Source organism: Dendropsophus ebraccatus, unplaced genomic scaffold, assembly GCF_027789765.1.
Source record: "Dendropsophus ebraccatus isolate aDenEbr1 unplaced genomic scaffold, aDenEbr1.pat pat_scaffold_425_ctg1, whole genome shotgun sequence".
In the NCBI taxonomy this organism is placed as follows: domain Eukaryota; kingdom Metazoa; phylum Chordata; class Amphibia; order Anura; family Hylidae; genus Dendropsophus; species Dendropsophus ebraccatus.
Window position 1 is genome coordinate 82501 of NW_027210037.1, and position 15000 is coordinate 97500.

Consider the following 15000-nt stretch of genomic DNA (forward strand, 5'->3'; position numbering starts at 1 on the left):
CGACCTGGGCAATCCCTGAGCGCCAGAGGCTTCTGGAAATGGGTCAACAGAACCCGTTTGTCGAGAAATTTTCTCGACTGGGTCCTGATCTCCCACATTCCCAGACCCCACCGACGAATCGCCTTCAGAGTCGGGGTAGCGTAAGCCGGAAGATGCCCGTGAGGTGTACGCAAGTCCTTCACTCGCCCTCCTGTCTCCCATTCCTGGAAGAAAGGCCGAAACCACTCCCTGCAGGAGAGTATCCACGGAGGAGCCCTCTCTTTCCAGAGGTTCGAGATGTTGATCTTAACAAAGGTGTTAGTTAAGAACACCACGGGGTTGACCATAGACAACCCCCCTAGTCTCCTCGTGCGATACGTGACCTCCCTCTTGACAAGGTTCAACCTGTTCCCCCATAACAGTTGGAAGAACAGGCTGTAGATCCTAGCATAGGATGCCTCTGGCAAGATACACACGCTGCCCAGATAGATGAACAAAGGGAGCAGGTAGCATTTGATCAGGTGCACCCTTTCCCTCAGGGTCAAAGACCAACCCTTCCATTGGTCTACCTTCTGGGCGGCATCCTTAAGCCTGCCATCCCAGTTGACGGATGGGTAATCACCCGGGCCGAATCGGATGCCCAAGATTTTAGCCGAGGACTGGGGCTCTGGAAGGGTGTCCGGGAGGTCAAAGGTGGCATCTCCCCCTCCCAGCCAGAGACTTTCACACTTATCCGGGTTGATCTTGGACCCGGATGCCTCCGAGTAGCGCTCCACTTCAGACATCACCACTCGAGCCTCATCCACTGAGGACACGAAGATGGTGACATCGTCCGCGTACGCTACCACCCTCAGAGTGGCTTCCGGCTCCGCCAGGCTCATCCCGACTCCCGCCAATGGTCCACGATCGACCATCCTAAGGAAAGGGTCGATCGCGAACACATATAACAGCGGGCTCAAAGGACAACCCTGACGAACGCCAGACCCAACCTCAAAAGGGCGGCCAGACCAACCGTTCACAAGCGGGAAACTCTCTGCCCTTGCGTACAAGATCTTAAGCCAATTCACAAACCCCCCTGGCAGACCGTACCTCAGAAGGACAGACCAGAGGTACTCGTGGTTCACCCGATCAAATGCTTTCGCCTGATCCAAGGACAGCATGTAGCCCCTCCAGAAACCAGCACTACTCCGCTCCACTGCCTCCCTGACACTCAGGACAGCGCTTAAAGCGCTTCGGCCTGGCACCGAGCAATGCTGAGTCCCTGAAAGAAGCTGTGGCGCAAAATGCACCAACCGGTTGAATAGTATCTTGGCCAGAAGCTTCCTATCCGTATTGAGAAGAGCTATGGGTCTCCAATTCTCAACACGGCTAGGATCCCTACCCTTTGACAGAAGGATCAGGGCTGACCTCCTCATAGACTCCGGCAGAGTGCCCGAGGAGAGACACTCATTGAATACCTCGGTCATGAGGGGAATTAAGAATTCCTTAAAGGTCTTGTAAAACTCAGATGTTAAGCCATCCGGACCTGGCGATTTCTTCAGGCCGAGCCTGTCAATCGCCAGTCTCACTTCCTCTTCCCTGATCGGATCTGTCAAACCGTCAAGATGAAGGTCAGCCCCCGACTGAGGAGCTGCTTCGGCCAGGAAAGCCGACATCTTGTCTCGATTCAGATCCTTCCTCCCCAAGAGGTCCGAGTAGTAGGATCTGACGATCTCCAAGATCTCTGAACTGGACCGCTTCAGAGATCCTGTACTGTCGATCAGACCCGTCACGATCTTACAACTCACTGACATCTTGCAGTTTCTGTAAGGGTCGGGCGAGCGGTACCTCCCGAAGTCCCTCTCAAAAACTAAAGATGTGTGCCTATCATACTGGCACCTCATGAGCAAGGCTTTCACTCTGGAGATCTCCGAACGGCTACCTCCAGTCGAGACCAGATGCTCGAGTTTCCTCCTCAGGCCCTGATACAGACGGTATCTGTTCAGGGCTCTGAGGCTCGAGAGCTGGCGGAAGAACTTGGCAACCCGTTTTTTGAGGATCTCCCACCACTCTGACTTACTACTACATAGGTCCAGGAGAGGTACCTGACTCTGAAGAAAATCCTCAAAGGATTGTCTTACATCCGCTTCTTCCAGGAGGGACGAATTCAGCTTCCAGTAACCTCTGCCCATCCGGGGAGTCTCTGAAACATTCAAGGAAAACAAAATTAGACAGTGATCGGAGAACTCCACCTCAACCACCTTCACGGCGGAAGAGACGGCTTCCTCCTTCAAATAAAACCTGTCTAGTCTTGACCTACAGCTACCTCGATGATAGGTGAAACCCGCGTGGCCCGAGGGGCTCCGGATGTGGGCATCCTCCAGGCGAGCTTCCCTAACTATGCTATTTAGCGCGACACTATCGTAGGCCAGCCGGTCATTAGAGCCTCTCCTATCGTGGGTCCTGGTGACATTATTAAAGTCCCCACCAAAAATAACCTGCCGGCTGGTAAAAAGGAAAGGCTTGATCCTCATAAAGAGATCTTTACGGCCCCACTTTGTTTGCGGGGCGTAGATATTAATGAGCCGAAGCTCTTGCCCCTTCATGAGGACATCCAGGATCAGGCACCTCCCCATTTCCAACTCAATAACCCGTCGGCATTCTACCTGTGCGGTAAAAAGCACCGCCACTCCACTATACGGCTCTGTCGCAAGAGACCAGTGTGAAGGCCCAGACCTCCACTCCCTCCTGGCCTTCACTATGGCGGCAAGGTCTGTTAACCTGGTCTCCTGCAAAAATAAAATATCTACATTACTTAAGTTGTTTTCAAAAAAAACTAAATGCCGCAAAGCGAGCCGCATCTGACTTTATGCTGGCGCAGTTAATAGAGGCCAGCGTCAATGGAGTGAGTACCGCCATAGAGGGTGATTGAGTTGGACGGTCTTACCCACACAAATTATATACATATATACAATGACTACATCATCTCCTTTTCCCTCCTCTCTCCTGACTCTCCCCGTCCGAGGAGGACCCCTTAGAGGCCTCCTTCGGGCGCTTCAGGGACATGGACAAGTCCATGTCTGGGTCCTCGGTCCCCTCCGCCTGGCCAGCCTGCACCTCCGCAGGAATTACCCCCGAAGGTGCAGGCCCTGTTCCCCCTGAAGGCTCCTCCAGCCCCTCCCCTCCTTCCAGGGACTGGTAGCGGTTTGACAAACCAACCAGAGGGGGGGTAGTAGAGCCTTCCTTTGGTCCCTGGTCCGGTTTAAGAGCTTTGGGGGCTATTTTTGAGGGGCCTGCCTTCCTCTTCCCTTTCCCCTTGCCGCTCTTTTGTGGAGTTTTTTTTGGACGCTTTTGTTGTGTCTGCCACTCCTCCGGACTCTCATCCAGACTTTCATACTGGGAGGAATCGGAGGGACTGGCAATTTCACCCTCCTCACGCTCAATTCTCCGGATCTCCTCATCCAACACAACCTCCTCCGGAGCCTCAGCCTGCACTTCTGTTGCTGCATTTGGAGCCGGACCCTGAACTACTCCCTGGGAACTTCCAAGGTCCTTGCTCCTCCTGCGCTTCTCCTCTCGCCTAAGCTTAGAGGGAGTTTTGTGCTTCTTCACCGGCCCGGATGCCCCCTCTCCTTTGCTGGTCCCTTCCCCCCCCGAGGCAACCAAGTGGCTCTCCCCGGCTGGGGCGGTCGCAGCTCTGGAGAAAGAGCGTGGACATTGGCTGAATGGGTGACCGAGGTCACCACACAGGTGACACCTAATCCGGTCACAGGATGCGGCTAGATGACCCTCCCCACCACACAAAGCGCACATCTGCCTAGTGCAGCGCGCGCTAAGGTGAGTGGGGTCACCGCACCTGTGACACAGCTTCGGCTGACCCTGGTAAAAGATCTGGATCCTATCACGCCCTAGGAAGGTAGCTGATGGAATGTGCGTCACTGTATTACCTGAACGCCTTAGGCGGACGGAAAACGTCCAGGCCCCAGACCAGATCCCATACTGATCGAAGTTTTTCCTGGGGACGTCCGTCACCTCCCCATAGCGGCCTAGCCAGGTCATTATGTCGTAACAAGAAAGTGACTCGTTACGGGTAAGCACGGTCACCTTCTTGATCATATTCTGACGGGAAATTGCTTTTACAGCAAAATCCCGCCAGCCGGGCTCCTCCTTCGCCAGTTCGTAATAGGACCAAAAGGCCTCAAGCCCCTCGGCCCTAGCGAAACTGACGTCGAATTCAGCGGAACCGTAGGGGTGGATCAAGGCAAAGATGTCACTCGCCTTGAAACCCGCCTGCAGCAGGAGCTCCACTACCTTGCCCCTTTGGGGGCACGCATCACTGCCCCTCCAAATCAGGCGGGCCACGTTCCTACGGCCCACTTCCTGCCCGGCTGTAGGGAGCGACCACACTACCTCCCCATTATGTTCTCGGAAGGCACCGAGTCCGTGTCTTTCAACCCAGAACGATAGGTCTACTTCCCTTCCCTCTACTTGTAGCGACTTGTCTCCCCGCCTAAGAGCTCCCAGGAGGCGCAGTTGCAAGTTACCCTGCCCTGCGGACGGGATCGAGGACCCCCCTGAACCCCCGGCCGCCACACTAGCATAACTGCGGACCGGGGGTGCAGCCGGACCGGATACCCCCTGACCGTCCCCAGTTCCCCCCACCTGCTGACCACCATTATTACCCTGGGCCATTACAGGGGCCATGACATTAGGGGTACCAGGGGTTATGACAGGGGCCGGGACAGGTGCTGGAGATGAACCCTGAGGGCTCCCCCTCCCTCCGCCCCCTTCCACTACATCCACCACATCCATATCCACATCCACATTCCCCCTGCTATTGCTTATATTTCCATTCCTTAAGCCAGGGCTGGGACTAAAAACCAAAGTTGCTGGTCTTAGGACATTTCTTATCCTACTTTCCCGGGCTCCTGATAGGCCACCTTGTTCACTCACTTGCTGCTGCTGGGCTCCTGCAGGTGGCAACGATGTTGGTGGTGCTTGTGCATGTACTCCGGGGCTCCCCACCCCTTCTGTGTCATCCGGAACCTTTGGTTCATCACTTGTTTCCGGCCGGACAGTATTCCCTGCCGCACCACCCGAAACCGGAAGTGACGCGGCCGAAACCGGAAGTGACGCGGCCGAAACCGGAAGTGGGCAAAGCCGGGTCACTCCCTCACCAAAATCAATGCTGCTTGCTCTGGGGGCTTCGTTTTTACTATGGGCACTCCCCTTTACCACTGGGGACCGCCCCCCAGCGGTTACCTCCTTGGGGAAACACTTTTCTTGGGCTGCGATACTATAGACACTCCCCCCGCCCACAGGGGAGTGTATGCCGATCTGGGGACCGCCCCCTGCCTTCCCCACTGCACTACTGCTCGGCCGCCCGAGCCCCTCTGCCGACACATGGGGGGTACAATGTACTGTAGCCACACTCCCCCCCCCTCCTGCAGGGGAGCGCACAATCACTGTTGGCACACACTGGGGGCCGCCCCCCACCTCCATCACGGACCCTGACTCCCGGCCACGCCCCCCACGAGAAGGGGCGTGGCCTGCAGAGCCCGAGCCTCCTGATTGGCCCGGATGCCTTTTGTCTGGCCCTTCTTCCTCCTTGACGTCACTCCCACTGCTGAGAGTGGCGTCCTCCGCCATTTTCACTGCTTTGGCCATGTGCTTTTGTACCCCCTTTCTCTGCTGGACCCGCTCCACTTCAGAAACGGACCCCTGCAGTTTAGGGGACACAGCAGCCCGAATCAGCTTCTCAGCTGATCCAGACTGCTGTGTTACATACACCAACTTGACTTCTTTCCTCACTTTTGTTGTTTTATTTTTCTTTTTCCTCTTTCCTTCATCCCCTGGCAGTTCTTCGCCGAAGGAGAAGCGATCCAGCGCCATGGGGGACTCCTGCATGATTATGGCTTTCATCAAACCACTGGGGAGAAGTCCATCATCACTATCATCTCCATGCGAATCAGGTAATGCCACCTGTTGTGGCTCTATTCTTGCTGACTCTGGGGGGGTGCATGGGGTCACCGGGGTTTCTGGAACAGTTTGGGTGTTGGGGGCGTTGGGGGACACCGGGTTAACTTCACCCTTCCCACCTTCTTCACCCCTGCCCTGCTCCACCTCATCTTCACTGTCCACATCACCGTTCTCCCCACTGCTCTCTCCGCTGCTTACATCTTCACTATCACTCCCCTCACCTCTTCCACTGGAAGCCATCTTCAGGAAGCGATCTTCATTTTGCAGCTTCTCCCTCATTGCACCGCTGCCCTCCAGGATCGCTGCTCTCCTCCTTTCCATTTTCCTCCACCTCACTCTTGAGTGCCTTGACTTTTGCCGAGTAAGCGGCTCTCTTGGTCTTAGAAGAGTTATTTGCCATGTTCCTGGCACATTGCAGCTCTTCCCTTGTTTTCTTGAGCTGCTTCCCCAGCAGCTCATATTCTGAAAACATGGCCGCCATCCTCGAACAGTAGACGGATACGGACTCCGTGCGGCCTCTGTCGCTCCATACCCGCACTTCCTTACTACGTGTCTGGGCCTGGGTTCTTCCCACCGTCGCCACGGGAGAGGGGCCTACATTGCTGCAGACCTCACCAGATTTCTTTGTCCCTCTGGACGGTGTCTTCCCTGGAACGCTGGCCGGCTGCTTCCCTTTTCCACCCCCCGCCGGCCTAGACCGGGGAGTGGAGGCACGATCCTCCATTAGGGCAAGTTGAGGAGAAACTCTCCCCAGGAAACTGCCACCTTCCTGGGGAAAGCAGATGGAATCTTCCCTTGTCTGTTTCTGGTTCTGGTTCAGCAGGAGCTCTCCAACACACGTCTGCTCACCGCGGCTGCTGGCACCAGACTTGCCCTCCAATGGATCCTCGTTAAAGGATTTAAAGTGTACTCATTCCAATTACAGGGCCTCGAAAGAGTCCTGTATTGTTATTTTTCGTCACTACCTCCCCGAGTCGGGAGTGGGTAATTTGCGCGCCTGCTGCCTTCCTTGGATGTGGTAGCCGTTTCTCAGGCTCCCTCTCCGGAATCGAACCCTGATTCCCCGTTACCCGTGGTCACCATGGTAGGCGCAGAAAGTACCATCGAAAGTTGATAGGGCAGACATCCGAATGCGTCGTCGCCGTCACGGGGACGTGCGATCGGCCCGAGGTTATCTAGAGTCGCCAAGGCGGCCGGGGAGAGCGGGGCGGGGGGCGGCTTTTGAGGGCCGCCCGACCCGCCGCCGCCCGGGCCCCCGGATTGGTTTTGGTCTGATAAATGCACGCGTCCCTGGGGGTCAGCGCTCGTCGGCATGTATTAGCTCTAGAATTACCACAGTTATCCAAGGAAACGGGTTGGAGCGATCAAAGGAACCATAACTGATTTAATGAGCCATTCGCAGTTTCACTGTACCGGCCGTGTGTACTTACACGTGCATGGCTTAATCTTTGAGACAAGCATATGCTACTGGCAGGATCAACCAGGTAGGTGCTGTGGAGGCTTGTCCGCCCGCCCGCCCCTCCGCTCGGAAGCCGGAGGGGTGCGAGGGGGGGGGGACGGGGGCCTCGGCGGGTCGCCGCCCCGGGAGCGAGGAACGGAATAGGGGGTGTTGTCGGCGGCGGGACCCGCTCGCACGTCCGCCCCCGGCTCTCCCGGAGGAGAGGCCCGAGGGGAACTCGGCTTCGAAAGGTCCGGGGCACTCGGGTGGGGGGAGGCCGACGAGCCGGGTAGCCGAGGCACCCGGCGTGGCTCTGGCTTGCTCGTGTACAGAGGATGAGGAAGGCGAAGAGGGACCAGCTGCACGCGCCCGGCTTTGGATCGGGGGAGAGGCCCGGGGAATGGGGATGATAGCCGGTAAAGGCGAACCCCAAGGACCCGGCACGGCCTGAGCCTCCCTCGCCGCCACCGCCGCGCTTTCCGCGATGTCCCCACCGCTCTTCCGCAGCCTACGTCCCGGACCCGAGGAGTGGAGGCGAAACCGGAGAGGGACAGCAGGGGCCCGCTGCGCGCACTCGGCCTTCGGACGGATCCGGCGCCGCTGCGCTTCCTGCGAGCGTCGAGACTCCCCTGGAAGGGGGGGTCCACTGCCGCACTCTTCCGGGCCTAGCCACAGCCCGTCGGGGGTTCCGGGGATGGGAGGGTGCATGGCCTCCCGCCTGGGTTCGGAGCCAAGACCGAGAAGGCCGACGGGGGGCCCGCTGCGCGCACTGGGCTTCGGTTCGGGGAGAGGCCGGGGGAATGGGGGATTATAAGCCCGTTTCGGGCGAACCCCAAGGACCCGTCGCGGCCTGAGCCTCCCGCGCCGTCGCCGCTGCGCTTCCTGCGGGCGTCGACACCACCCCCGACCCCGCGAAGGGTAGGGGGGGTCCCCGCCGCTCTTCCCGGCCTATCGTCGGCCGGCCTGCCGTCGGCCTGCCGGAGTTCTTTGGGCCGCCTCGAACGGAGAAGGGTGAGCGCGGCCCTCTGTGGTGGTGTCATCGTCGGAGGCTACGTTTGGGGAGTCGAATGTGAGAGGCCGTCGCGGGGCTTGCCGGCGCGCTGCTCCGGAGAGGGGTGGGAAGCCCAGACCCTCGTCAGGGTCCGGGTCCGAGCCGCCGTCTCCGAAGGCTCCGCCGGCCGTCCCGGTCGGGAGAGGGCACCTCGATCTCGGATCTCGGATCTCGGCAAGCTCACCGGTGGAGGGAGGCGTAGTGGGCGGTCAGGGAGGGGGCCCGCGACCCACCCGGGGTGGGATATCGCGCGACCTTCCGGGCCCGTCGGGCGGGGACCGGGGTCCCCGGGGGCGCTGATCCGGGAGAGGGGAGGGAGACCCGCTCGCCTATGCCGGCACGGACTCCAAAGCCCGGCCGAGCGAGGGGTCTCTCCCCACCGGATGCCCCGTTGCCTTATCGATCGGGAGGACGTATGTAGCAAGGTTTCATAGCTCTTTCTCTGGCTCCTTTCCAAGTCCGGCGGCGCGGTAATCTAGTGGGGAGTCCCGCGACCGGAGCAGGCTAGCGGGTGGGAAAAGTGTGCCTCCGCGGTGCCCGTCCTTCTCCCGCCGCCGCCGCCTGGGGGTAAAAAAAAAGAAAAAAAAAAAAAAAAAAGACAAAGTCGGAAAGCTCCAGGACTTTGAGCGGCGATCCCTCTGTCCTTCTGCCGGCCTAGGCTTTCCACGTCGCGGCGTCCCTGAGAGAGGCTTGCCTACGCCTCTCTCACGGTTCTTCCGCGTGGTGGCGGAAACGAGGTCTTGCGAGGAGCGTCACCACCCCCATTTCTACGGCAGCTCCCTCGCATCCCTGCCGACATCCTGGAACTCCGGGTCGGATCTGGCGTTCAAATCCGACCTCATTCCGGAGGTCTGCGGGTCCCTTTCCCCACTTTTCCCGCCGGCGGCGCTCCGAGGACCTCGGCCTGGGGTGGGGGGAAGGGCCGGTCCCGCACCTCCGGGGCTCTGGAGAGGGGACACCCGTCTGAACAGCTTCACTGAGCCCCGAGGATCCCCGCGGGGGCTCCCGATGTCGCCCGCCGGCTTCCCGAGGCCGCCGTGTCTCGGGTGCCGGGCTGGGCGCACCCTCGCCCGGCCGCGGCGGGGCACCGACGCCCGGCTCCCGCCGCCTCCTCCTCCTCCTCCTCCTCCTCCGCGGACCTCAGCCCAAGAAAAATGACAAAGTCCGGGAGCTCCGGCGGGGAGAGCGGGACGGCTTGGTCTCTGGTGCCGGGCAGGATGAACCCTTGCCCGGGCGCGACGGGGAACCTCCGCCCGCTGCCCGGCTCCGCTGGGGAACCGGAGCGGCGCTCTTGGCCTTGCGGGCCTGCGGTGAGCCTTCGCCGGCTACCGCTTTGCGCCGCTCCCCGTCGCCGGGTACCGGAGCGGCGCTCTTCTCTCCCCGGGCCTCTGGTGACTCCCGCCGGATGCCAAGAGCCTCCAAGTCCCGCCGGCGGGGACCGGAGCGGCGCGCTCCTCTCCCCGGGCTTCTGGTGACTCTTGCCGGATGCCGAGAGCCTCCAAGTCCCGCCGGCGGGGACCGGAGCGGCGCGCTCGGCTCGCCCGGCCAGGGTGAGCCTCCGCCGGCTACAGCCTAGCGCCGCTCCCCGGCTGCGGGTACCGGAGCGGCGCTCTTCTCTCCCCGGGCCTCTGGTGACTCCCGCCGGATGCCAAGAGCCTCCAAGTCCCGCCGGCGGGGACCGGAGAGGCGCGCTCGGCTTGCCCGCCTAGGGTGAGCCTCCGCCGGCTACCGCCAAGCGCCGCTCCCCGGCTGCGGGTACCGGAGCGGCGCTCTTCTCTCCCCGGGCCTCTGGTGACTCTTGCCGGATGCCGAGAGCCTCCAAGTCCCGCCGGCGGGGACCGGAGCGGCGCGCTCGGCTCGCCCGGCCAGGGTGAGCCTCCGCCGGCTACAGCCTAGCGCCGCTCCCCGGCTGCGGGTACCGGAGCGGCGCTCTTCTCTCCCCGGGCCTCTGGTGACTCCCGCCGGATGCCAAGAGCCTCCAAGTCCCGCCGGCGGGGACCGGAGAGGCGCGCTCGGCTTGCCCGCCTAGGGTGAGCCTCCGCCGGCTACCGCCAAGCGCCGCTCCCCGGCGGCGGGTACCGGAGCGGCGCTCTTCTCTCCCCGGGCCTCTGGTGACTCCCGCCGGATGCCAAGAGCCTCCGAGTCCCGCCGGCGGGGACCGGAGAGGCGCGCTCGGCTTGCCCGCCTAGGGTGAGCCTCCGCCGGCTACCGCCAAGCGCCGCTCCCCGGCGGCGGGTACCGGAGCGGCGCTCTTCTCTCCCCGGGCCTCTGGTGACTCCCGCCGGATGCCAAGAGCCTCCGAGTCCCGCCGGCGGGGACCGGAGAGGCGCGCTCGGCTTGCCCGCCTAGGGTGAGCCTCCGCCGGCTACCGCCAAGCGCCGCTCCCCGGCGGCGGGTACCGGAGCGGCGCTCTTCTCTCCCCGGGCCTCTGGTGACTCCCGCCGGATGCCAAGAGCCTCCGAGTCCCGCCGGCGGGGACCGGAGAGGCGCGCTCGGCTTGCCCGCCTAGGGTGAGCCTCCGCCGGCTACCGCCAAGCGCCGCTCCCCGGCGGCGGGTACCGGAGCGGCGCTCTTCTCTCCCCGGGCCTCTGGTGACTCCCGCCGGATGCCAAGAGCCTCCGAGTCCCGCCGGCGGGTACCGGAGAGGCGCGCTCGGCTTGCCCGCCTAGGGTGAGCCTCCGCCGGCTACCGCCAAGCGCCGCTCCCCGGCGGCGGGTACCGGAGCGGCGCTCTTCTCTCCCCGGGCCTCTGGTGACTCCCGCCGGATGCCAAGAGCCTCCGAGTCCCGCCGGCGGGGACCGGAGCGGCGCTCTTCTCCCCCCGGGCCTCTGGTGACTCCCGCCGGATGCCAAGAGCCTCCAAGTCCCGCCGGCGGGGACCGGAGCGGCGCTCTTCTCTCCCCGGGCTTCTGGTGACTCCCGCCGGATGCCAAGAGCCTCCAAGTCCCGCCGGCGGGGACCGGAGCGGCGCTCTTCTCTCCCCGGGCTTCTGGTGACTCCCGCCGGATGCCAAGAGCCTCCAAGTCCCGGCGGCGGGGACCGGAGCGGCGCTCTTCTCTCCCCGGGCTTCTGGTGACTCCCGCCGGATGCCAAGAGCCTCCAAGTCCCGGCGGCGGGGACCGGAGCGGCGCTCTTCTCTCCCCGGGCTTCTGGTGACTCCCGCCGGATGCCAAGAGCCTCCAAGTCCCGGCGGCGGGGACCGGAGCGGCGCTCTTCTCTCCCCGGGCTTCTGGTGACTCCCGCCGGATGCCAAGAGCCTCCAAGTCCCGCCGGCGGGGACCGGAGCGGCGCTCTTCTCTCCCCGGGCTTCTGGTGACTCCCGCCGGATGCCAAGAGCCTCCGAGTCCCGGCGGCGGGGACCGGAGCGGCGCTCTTCTCTCCCCGGGCTTCTGGTGACTCCCGCCGGATGCCAAGAGCCTCCAAGTCCCGCCGGCGGGGACCGGAGCGGCGCTCTTCTCTCCCCGGGCTTCTGGTGACTCCCGCCGGATGCCAAGAGCCTCCAAGTCCAGGCGGCGGGGACCGGAGCGGCGCTCTTCTCTCCCCGGGCTTCTGGTGACTCCCGCCGGATGCCAAGAGCCTCCGAGTCCCGCCGGCGGGGACCGGAGAGGCGCGCTCGGCTTGCCCGCCTAGGGTGAGCCTCCGCCGGCTACCGCCAAGCGCCGCTCCCCGGCGGCGGGTACCGGAGCGGCGCTCTTCTCTCCCCGGGCCTCTGGTGACTCCCGCCGGATGCCAAGAGCCTCCGAGTCCCGCCGGCGGGGACCGGAGAGGCGCGCTCGGCTTGCCCGCCTAGGGTGAGCCTCCGCCGGCTACCGCCAAGCGCCGCTCCCCGGCGGCGGGTACCGGAGCGGCGCTCTTCTCTCCCCGGGCCTCTGGTGACTCCCGCCGGATGCCAAGAGCCTCCGAGTCCCGCCGGCGGGGACCGGAGCGGCGCTCTTCTCCCCCCGGGCCTCTGGTGACTCCCGCCGGATGCCAAGAGCCTCCAAGTCCCGCCGGCGGGGACCGGAGCGGCGCTCTTCTCTCCACGGGCTTCTGGTGACTCCCGCCGGATGCCAAGAGCCTCCAAGTCCCGCCGGCGGGGACCGGAGCGGCGCTCTTCTCTCCCCGGGCTTCTGGTGACTCCCGCCGGATGCCAAGAGCCTCCAAGTCCCGCCGGCGGGGACCGGAGCGGCGCTCTTCTCTCCCCGGGCTTCTGGTGACTCCCGCCGGATGCCAAGAGCCTCCAAGTCCCGCCGGCGGGGACCGGAGCGGCGCTCTTCTCTCCCCGGGCTTCTGGTGACTCCCGCCGGATGCCAAGAGCCTCCAAGTCCCGGCGGCGGGGACCGGAGCGGCGCTCTTCTCTCCCCGGGCTTCTGGTGACTCCCGCCGGATGCCAAGAGCCTCCAAGTCCCGCCGGCGGGGACCGGAGCGGCGCTCTTCTCTCCCCGGGCTTCTGGTGACTCCCGCCGGATGCCAAGAGCCTCCAAGTCCCGCCGGCGGGGACCGGAGCGGCGCTCTTCTCTCCCCGGGCTTCTGGTGACTCCCGCCGGATGCCAAGAGCCTCCAAGTCCCGCCGGCGGGGACCGGAGCGGGCGCGCTCGGCATGCCCGGCCGCGGTGAGCCTCCGCCGGCTACCGCATGCCGCCGCTCCCCGCTGGATGGTACCGGAGCGGCGCTTTTTTGTGTCCGGGCTCGTGGAGGCTCCAGACGGCTGCCCCTGCACTCACAGTCCCGCCGGCGGGGACCGGAGCGGGCGCGCTCGGCGTGCCCGGCCGTGGTGAGCCTCCGCCGGCTACCGCATAGCGCCGCGCCCCGCTGAAACCTACCGGAGCGGCGCTCTTCTCTCCCCGGGCTTAGGAGCACCCTAGCCCGCATCCAAGGGCTTCCAGGGACCGCTGGGGAGAACCGGGACGGACCCGGACTCGTATCCGTCTTTGGTGCACCCTCGCCCGCATCCAAGGGCGTCCAGGGACCGCTGGGGAGAACCGGGACGGACACTGAATTGTATCCGACTTTGATGCACCCTCGCCCGCATCCAAGGGCGTCCAGGGACCGCTGGGGAGAACCGGACCGGACCCGGACTCGTAACCGACTTTGGTGCACCCTAGCCCGCATCCAAGGGCATTATGGAACCGCTGGGGAGAACCGGACCGGACCCGGACTTGTATCCGACTTTGGTGCACCCTGGCCCGCATCCAAGGGCCTCCAGGGACCGCTAGGGAGAACCGGACAAGACCCGGACTTGTATCCGACTTTGGTGCACCCTGGCCCGCATCCAAGGGCCTCCAGGGACCGCTATGGAGAACCGGACCGGACCCGGACTCGTATCCGACTTTGGTGCACCCTCGCCCGCATCCGAGGGCGTCCAGGGACCGCTGGGGAGAACCGGGACGGACACTGACTCGTACCCGACTTTAGTGCACCCTCGCCCGCATCCAAGGGCGTCCAGGGACCGCTGGGGAGAACCGGGACGGACACTGACTCGTACCCGACTTTGGTGCACCCTCGCCCGCATCCAAGGGCGTCCAGGGACCGCTGGGGAGAACCGGGACGGACACTGACTCGTACCCGACTTTGGTGCACCCTCGCCCGCATCCAAGGGCGTCCAGGGACCGCTGGGGAGAACCGGGACGGACCCGGACTCGTATCCGACTTTTAATGCACCTTAGCCCGCATCCGATGGCCTCCGAGGACCGCCGGGGGGGACGCCCGTCCCTTAGAGTAGGGCTGGCGGTGGCGGAAACGAGGTCTGGCGTCGAGTGTCACCGCCCCCGTTTTAGCGGGACGTCGCCGGAATGTGGCCGGGCTCCTGGAACTCCGGCCCGGGTAAAGCGTTCAAATCCGACCTCATCCCGGTTCTCTGACCGGGAGCTCCTCGAGGCTTTAGTCCGGGTCGGAGTTCCATGACCCCGGACGCGAGTGCCCCCGACAAGCCGGTCCCCGAATAGACTCTGCTGGAGCCCGGGATCGGCTCCCCACAGCGCCGGCGCCCGCTCCCCCGGTCCGGGACGGACCCGGACTCGTACCCGACTTTGGTGCACCCTCGCCCGCATCCAAGGGCGTCCAGGGACCGCTGGGGAGAACCGGGACGGACACTGACTTGTATCCGACTTTGGTGCACCCTCGCCCGCATCCAAGGGCGTCCAGGGACCGCTGGGGAGAACCGGGACGGACACTGACTCGTATCCGACTTTGGTGCACCCTCGCCCGCATCCGAGGGCGTCCGGGGACCGCTGGGGAGAACCGGGACGGACCCGGACTTGTATCCGACTTTGGTGCACCCTGGCCCGCATCCAAGGGCCTCCAGGGACCGCTAGGGAGAACCGGACAAGACCCGGACTTGTATCCGACTTTGGTGCACCCTGGCCCGCATCCAAGGGCCTCCAGGGACCGCTAGGGAGAACCGGACCGGACCCGGACTCGTATCCGACTTTGGTGCACCCTCGCCCGCATCCGAGGGCGTCCAGGGACCGCTGGGGAGAACCGGGACGGACACTGACTCGTATCCGACTTTGGTGCACCCTGGCCCGCATCCGAGGGCGTCCGGGGACCGCTGGGGAGAACCGGGACGGACACTGACTCGTACCCGACTTTGGCGC